Genomic DNA, 7,473 nt, shown 5'->3' on the forward strand with positions numbered 1-7,473 from the left:
TAAGTTTCTTTCTTTATTGGAGCTTTCTTCCTTATGCCCTCACATCCATTAGAGGGGGAGGGTATTCTCTCTCTCTTTTTTTTTGTAAGAGCACATTGATAATGAAACAAAGCAGCCGCATCATTGACTGACAGTAACCTGCTCTGCTGTCTTATTCGCCCACCAAGAACTACACAAAAGCATACAACATTAAACATTAAGAGCAAGGGACTATCACAGTTACAGGTCAATAAGACATTTGCCAACACCGAAGCACAATGGGTCGCCTCATAAGCCAGGGGTGGTTTCAAGCGCTCTATTGTGCTTAGGTGGGAAAGGACATCTGGAAGAGTCCACTGTTAGCTGTGAACGGCCCGCACTGTTATGTTTTGAGGAAAAACAGTTACTATACTTAATGTAGTTTTCAGTGAGGGAATTTGCCCTGGTAAATAATCCGCGGATTATTGTTTAGTCTGCGGACTAAAATTTAGCGCTCGGTTTAAAAGCCGGCCCGTCGCAGTGAAATCTGTTACAGTCCAAAAGGTTTCTTAGCAAAGGAAAGGAAAAGCAAAGAGCACGAAAAGAGAATGCAGGTGGGCAGACTAACCTTTAGTATGCAGACTAAATAACGGCCAGGTAAAATGCACATGAAGGCCACAAGGAGAAGAACAAACCTACAACAAGGTAAGTGAACACTGACAGGAACTTTTGAAGACAGTTTTAAATGTTTGCCCTTTGTTCGCAAGTGTACCTCATCATGACAAAGCATTACTATGTTGCCTGATGTGTTCGGTTTAGTTAACGCAATTTCATTCTGAAATGGCAGAGCACGCTGGAAAACACACATATCAGACTAGGACTTTACTTATGGGACATGCAGCTAATAAAAACTAAATTTCTCACATAACCACTGTTAGGATCTGGCTTGCAGTGTTACTGCCCTATGATCCAAGATCATGTATTGATAACGTTTAGCATCCTAATGTTACTCATTCCCTGGGGAGGGGGATTCCAAATGAGCACTAATTACAGCTCCAAGCTTCACAATTTGGGGGGTTTCCCCTAACAACTGATTTCGGTACTTCAACACCCTCTAAGCTGCGGAGTCTCATGAGCAAAAAATTCTATTTTGTGAGCTACTGGCATCAAAAGCCACGAGCGATTTGACTGGTGCATAAATTAGTTTGCTCTGGAGCCATCCTTCCTGAGCAAAGACAAAAATGTGTGAGCCGGAGGCTAAAGAAAAACAGGTTGCTTACCTGTAACTGGTGATCTTCGAGTGGTCATTTGTGCATTCACACCCATGGGATCTAGTGCACATGCGCTGGATCGATCGGCATTGTAGCAAGCTCTTTAACAGATTTTCACACCCAGACCTCGGGCATGCACAGGAACTCCACCGCGCATGCCCAGAGGGGAGGGCGTGGACATCCCACCAGTTCCTTCAAACCGCTGTGAATCAACCCCTATGGAAAACGTAGAAGCTGACAGCAGCGGGGAAGGAGGGCGGGTGGTGTGAATGCACAGATGACCACTCGAAGATCACCAGTTATAGGTAAGCAACCTGTTTATCTTCGACGTGGTCTCTGTGCTTCACACCCATGGGAGATTAGCGAGCAGTGGCCTACCTGGAGGAGGATGCTGGCAGGTCATTACTGGGAAGCCGAGGATAAGATGTGACGTCCCATGTTGGTACGAGAGTTCTTTCGGATGTCTAGGGTGCAGTGCCTTATGAAGGTGTTAGGCGTGGTCCATGTAGCGGCTTTGCAAATGTCCATTGGGGAACTCCCTGGAGGAAGGCTGTGGAAGCCACAACAGCTCAAGTTGAATGGGCCCTGATCGGGCCAGGCAATGGCTGTTTGGCAATCAGATAGCAGAGGCGGATGAGACCCGCAATCCACCTTGGGAGGCGCCGAGCCGTGATGCGAGTCTCCAGCCTGTTCTGTACAGGTAGAACAGGAGTGCACGTTTCACATCTAAGGTGTGTAACAGTCTGTCCTCTTAAGATGTAGGAGTTGGGAAGAAATCCGGAAGACCTCTGCCTGTAGGTGGAACTCTGACACTACCTTTGGCAGGAACGAGATGTCAGGGACGAGATGGACACTGTCTGGCAAAAAGGACAAGTAAGGTGTGTCGTGTCTGAAAGCCAGTATTTCTCCAACTCGCCTCGCAGAGGTGACAGCAACCAGAAAGGCCGTCTTCCATGACAGGAATTTCAGGTTGCAAGTTCCGAGTGGTTCAAAGGGTTTCCTCGTGAGCTGACGAAGAACTAGAGGAAGGTCCCAGGGAATGACAGGAGTTTTGACAGGAGGGTAAAGATGCAATAAACCTTTTAAAAAACGTTTTGAAAGCAGATGCGAAAACATTGTGCTTCTGTCAACTTGAACACGGTAGGCCGAAATTGCAACCAAATAAACTCTTAACAATGAGTGGGAAAGTCCAGAGTCAGCAAGGGACAGGAGGAATTGGAAAACTTTCTGGAGACCCATGGAGGTGGCTCGAGGGGCATCATCACCCAGGGAGGAACAAAACCTTTGCCATTTATAATGGTAGGACTTTTGCGTAGTAGACTTTCTGGCGTTTAGCAGGACGTTAGCTACTCAGGTGGAAAACCCGCTGACGTTATTCTCCACACTGTCAATTTCAAGCGAGGTATATCATGATGTAGGAGAGGGGAGTCGGACAGGAAGAGCAGGTCCTGTGCCGGAGGGAATTGGTGGTATGTTCCTGCCGACAAATCGAGGGCGGTCGAAAACCATGGTTGTCTCGGCCACCACGGGGTTCTTAAGATGCAGTCTGCCCAGTCGCTGATGATTTTGCGTACTACTCTCAGGAGCAGGGGTAGCGGAGGGAAGAGATAGAGAAGTTCCCCAGACCACGGGTAGAGGAGACTGTCCCCTAGAGACTGTGGGTCCCTGGCTCCTCGGCTGCAGAACAGAGGGTATTTTTGGTTCACCCTGGTGGCAAATACATTGACTTGGGGAAAACCCCACTTGCAGAAGAGTGGGAGGAGGTAGATTGGGTTCATTTCCCACTCGTGGAGACTAAGTCCTACTCGACTTAGATGGTCTGCCTGCACATTCAGGTGTCCTGGGATGTGTGTGGCTATCAAGAAAACATCGTGGGTGATGCAAAGGTCCCATAACTGGATGGCAAGGTTGCAGAGACGTAGAGAGACCGTGCCTCCTTGGCTGTTGATATAGCTGAGTGCAGTGGTATTGTCCGTGAGAACCGTAACACATTTCCCTTTGATCATTGGTAGGAAACTCGTGACAGCGAACTGTATTGCAAGCAGTTCCAGGAAGTTTATGTGGCTGACCTTGTTCATGGGTGTTCCACTTGCCTCCGACACAGAGTCCCATCATGTGTGCACCCCAGCCCGACAGGGGAGCATCAGTAGTCAGGGTGATTTGGGGTGATGGACGATGGAAAGGCGCTCCCTGGAAGAGATTGGAAGGGACAGTCCACTAAAGTAAAGAGTCTCGTAGGTGGGGAGGAGGGGTTAGGACGACGGTATGTGCGTTTTTTGTTGGGTCGTACTTGCAGATGAACTACAGTTGTAGACGACGCATCTTTAGTCTGGCAAAGACGAGGACCGACGTTGTTGTGGCCATAAGGCCGAGCAGTCTCTGAATTTGGCTCTGAATTTTGAAAGCCGTGACTGAAGGCTGAGTACGGACGACATTGGTTAAGGAAATAATGTCTGCTGCTCTGTCTTGTGGCAGGTAAGCCATGCATATCTTGGAATCCAGTATAGCACCGATGTACTGTATTCTTTGGACTGGACGCAATTGAGACTTCTCGTGATTGGCCAACGTCTTGGTGATATTTGAGACCAGGGCATTCTTTGAAGGCGCTACCAGGAGCCAATCGTCGACATAAGGGTAGATGGAGATACCCTTGAGACAGAGAAAAGCTGCAACGACAATCACAGTCTTTGTAAAGACTCTCGGGGTGCTTGAGAGGCCGAATGGCAGGGCTGCATATTGGTAACGCTGTTGACCAATTGCGAAATGTAGCTATTGGCGGTGGGAGGGATGGATGGTGAGGTGGAAGTACGCGTCTTGGAGGTCAAGGGTGGCCATCCAGACGTTTCTCTGCAGAAGTGGCATAATCTGCTGCAAGGACACCATGCGGGAGCGGTGGTAGGTCACATAGCAGTTCAACGCTCTTAGGTCTAAAATTGGTCAAACGCCTCCATCTCGCTTTGGAACTGTAAAATAGCAGGAATAGAATCCCTTCCCTTGTAGATGAGGGGGCACCGGCTCGATGGCTCCCTTGTGCAGAAGGACGGACACTTCCTCTAGGAGAGGTGGGGAAGGGGGTGTGGAGACGACGACAGGAGTAATGGGGTTCTGGTGGAATTGGATACGGTAGCCTCGGGTCACAATGGACAGCACCCATTTGTCCGTGGTGATATGACGCCAGGTGTGAAGAAAAGGAGACAGACGGGTTTGAGCTGACTCGGTGGAAGGGAAGTCAAAACCCCTGTTTGGAGGATTTTGCCTGTTTGGTGCGGGAAGAATGTTGCCCGGATCCAAACCTGGGTTTTTGGAAGGTGGGTTTTTGGCCTCCTGAAGACGTATGTGGTCTCCACTGTCTGTCAGGAGACTGACGACTTGGGGTACACTTTTGCCAGGGCCTCGACCACGTGTGGGGACGGTATTGTTGTCTCGCAGAGGATGACACTCCTAGAGCACGAGAAGTCTTTATGCTCTTATTCATATATGGAATCGGTAGTGCTGTTGAAGAGACCCAGGACATCAAACGAGAGGTCTTCGACATAAGACCTAGTATCTAGAGGAAGATTGGTATTACGGAGCCAGGAATGTCTCCTCAGTGCTATTGCAGAGGCCATCGTTCTTGATGACGCGTCTAGAGCATGTTTTGAAGTGTTGATCTGCTGTTTTGCCAACACCATGCCTTCCTTCTGAATAACTCTGGCTACCTGAAGCTTGTCTTCGGGAAGATGAGTTAGGATTTTGGAAAACAATTCCCAGAGAGTGTATTGATGTCTGCTCATGCAGGCTAAGTAGTTAGTGGTTTTTACTCCCAACGCTCCCGTGGAGTAGAAGCATCTGCCAAAGGCGTCCAACTTCTTACTTTCCCTATCAGAAGGTGCAGAATGTGTTCTTTTGGACTTTGAGGAGGATGTTACAACCACTGAGTTTGGTTGAGGGTGGTAGAATAAAAATTCAGCTCCGGTTTCCTGGACTCTGTACATATGATCCAGGTGTCTTGTCGACACTGGGGCTGATGAAGGCTTTTCCTATGGTGCCTTTGCGGCTTGTAAAAGGACTGTAGACATGGGTAATGCCAAAGTAGTGGAGGTATCCAGTGGCACGATATCGAAAACTGCGTCTGTCACCTGTGGGTGTTGTTGGACGACAGAGAGGCCTAGAAAATGGGCCATTCTTTGGACGAGATCTGTATATGATGTGAGATTGTCGGGGATATGGGTAGATCATCAGCGACAGCCTGATTAGGAGACTTATGGTCAGGAGAGGTGTGAACCTCGGAGGCTTCCGTATCCGAATCCGCTTCCGCAGAGTCAGAAGAATCGTGGTGTGGTATTTGGACCAGAGTGACCTCAGTTTGACTGGTTAATGGTTTAGGTGGTACGACTTGGGGATTGGAAGGACGACTAGGTTCCGGATCGTGGTGGGAAGGGTCGTCGGCAGCAGGACGAGACAAAGATGCCGAAGTTCTTGACTTGTAGGGCGACCGTGATCTGTGGACAGAGTGGGACGAATAACGATCCCAGTCGGAATAGCCCGCCGGAGTCAACCATTGCATGGATTGTGGATAACCCCCATAAAGATATCTAAGCTGTCGTTGATCCCAAGAAAGAGGTGGTGGGGGGGTAGAAAGACTCGGGGGGATCGACTTCTGGACCGTGGACATCTCGGAGACAAGGCGGCATCCTGCCTTTTAGAGTAGGATCCTGGTCGTCGATACTGACAGATTGAACATGCAGATGTGGAGGGCGATGCTGTGTGCTGTTAGAAGTATGTTGATTCCGACGGGAATCGATGTCGGGAGCCTCCGATACCATCGATGTCGACGATGGGGAAGGAGATGGAGAAGGCTCTGCATCCATCTGATGACTTAGGAGCTCTACCGTCTCGATATTGGAGTAAGGACGCTCCAATTGGTGTATAGGGAAGTCCAATAGTTGAATCGTCGGTATCGGTGTAGGGGCTTGGGCCTCTGGTAGCGATACTGCCGTTGGAGCGGGACGCACTTTAGGGGCATCACCCAGTGCAGACACTGGTACCTTCCCCTTCTTTGCCACCTTTAGGGACTTAGAGGAGCCCTTTTTTGCGAACTTGTGCTCCTTACTTGGCTTGGACTTCTTTTTCACTGGCGTGGAAGCGGAGGATTGTGCCTTCGATGCCAGAGGCCTCGACGTCGGTTGAGCAATATCGGAGGAAGGCCTCGATGCCGGAGCCGTCAATGTTGAAGGCTTCTCAGACTCCATGATTGAGGGAGGGTGTAACGCCGACTCAAGGAGCACCACTTTAAGGTGCGCTGCTCGATTTTTCCTTGTCTGGTTCGAAAAACAAGTACAGTGCCGACAGGACTCAGGTCAGTGAGATTCCCCCAAACAAAAAATACAAAGGGTGTGGCGGTCAGGTGGAGCAAGTTTACTGCCGCAACCCTTACAATGGTTAAAAAAGCCCCACTTCTTCTCCATAAAAATAAAGTTGAGAAGAAAGAAGGGGGAAGGGGGGGTGAAGGCCAAACTGAGGTACAGCGGTAACTTCCCCCTCAGCAGAAAACAATTTTTTTAAAAATTTTTTAAGAACAAACAGAGAAAGATTAAGGAAAAAAGAATAAACCGAGGAAAAAATCCGAAGAGCCGTGAGGCAATAGCACAAAAAAGCGTAACCAATCAGACCGATGGAGAAAAGGTCTTTCCAATGCGGCGGTAAGAAAGGAACTGGCGGGATGTCTGCGCCCTCCCCTCTGGGCATGCGCGGTGGGGTTCCTGCGCATGCCCGAGGTCTGGGTACGAAAATCTGTTAAAGAGCTTGCTACAATGCCGATCGATCCAGCGCATGCGCACTAGATCCCATGGGTGTGAAGCACAGAGACCACGTCGAAGATCTGTGAGTCTCTTGTGATTTCCGGCACACCCCCCCCCCCCGGGGTTTCCAAGGCAAGAGAGGTTCAAAGGTGGCTTACCATTGCCTGACTTTGGGTAGCAACCCTGGGCTTTTCCAGTTATCTCCCATACCAGTACTAACCAGGGGTGACCCTGCTTAGCGCAGGGCACTTCGCCACCCCTCTCTGAGAACAAGGACCCCAAACCTTATGGCTGGTTTGAAACAGGCTTGATCACTGTGTAGGATACCAGCTCTCTCTACCATTAACCATCAGTGCCAAGAAAGTTGCTTCCACCATCCAGACCTTACACTCACTTTGGCCAGGTGTAATTCTCACCACAGCGATTCCCTCACTTGTCAAAATGACAGGGGGGGGGGGGGGGGG

The 7,473-nt window shown here is 49.6% G+C and overlaps 1 protein-coding gene across 2 annotated transcripts in view; it reads right to left on the reverse strand.

The window, feature by feature from the left end:
- GSK3B (glycogen synthase kinase 3 beta) overlaps nucleotides 1–7,473 on the reverse strand; it is a 126,348-nt gene that overhangs the window by 23,406 nt on the left and 95,469 nt on the right. The window lies entirely within an intron of this gene.

The sequence above is a fragment of the Gekko japonicus genome, unplaced genomic scaffold (genome assembly GCF_001447785.1).
Source record: "Gekko japonicus isolate JY-2015 unplaced genomic scaffold, Gekko_japonicus_V1.1 scaffold170, whole genome shotgun sequence".
In the NCBI taxonomy this organism is placed as follows: domain Eukaryota; kingdom Metazoa; phylum Chordata; class Lepidosauria; order Squamata; family Gekkonidae; genus Gekko; species Gekko japonicus.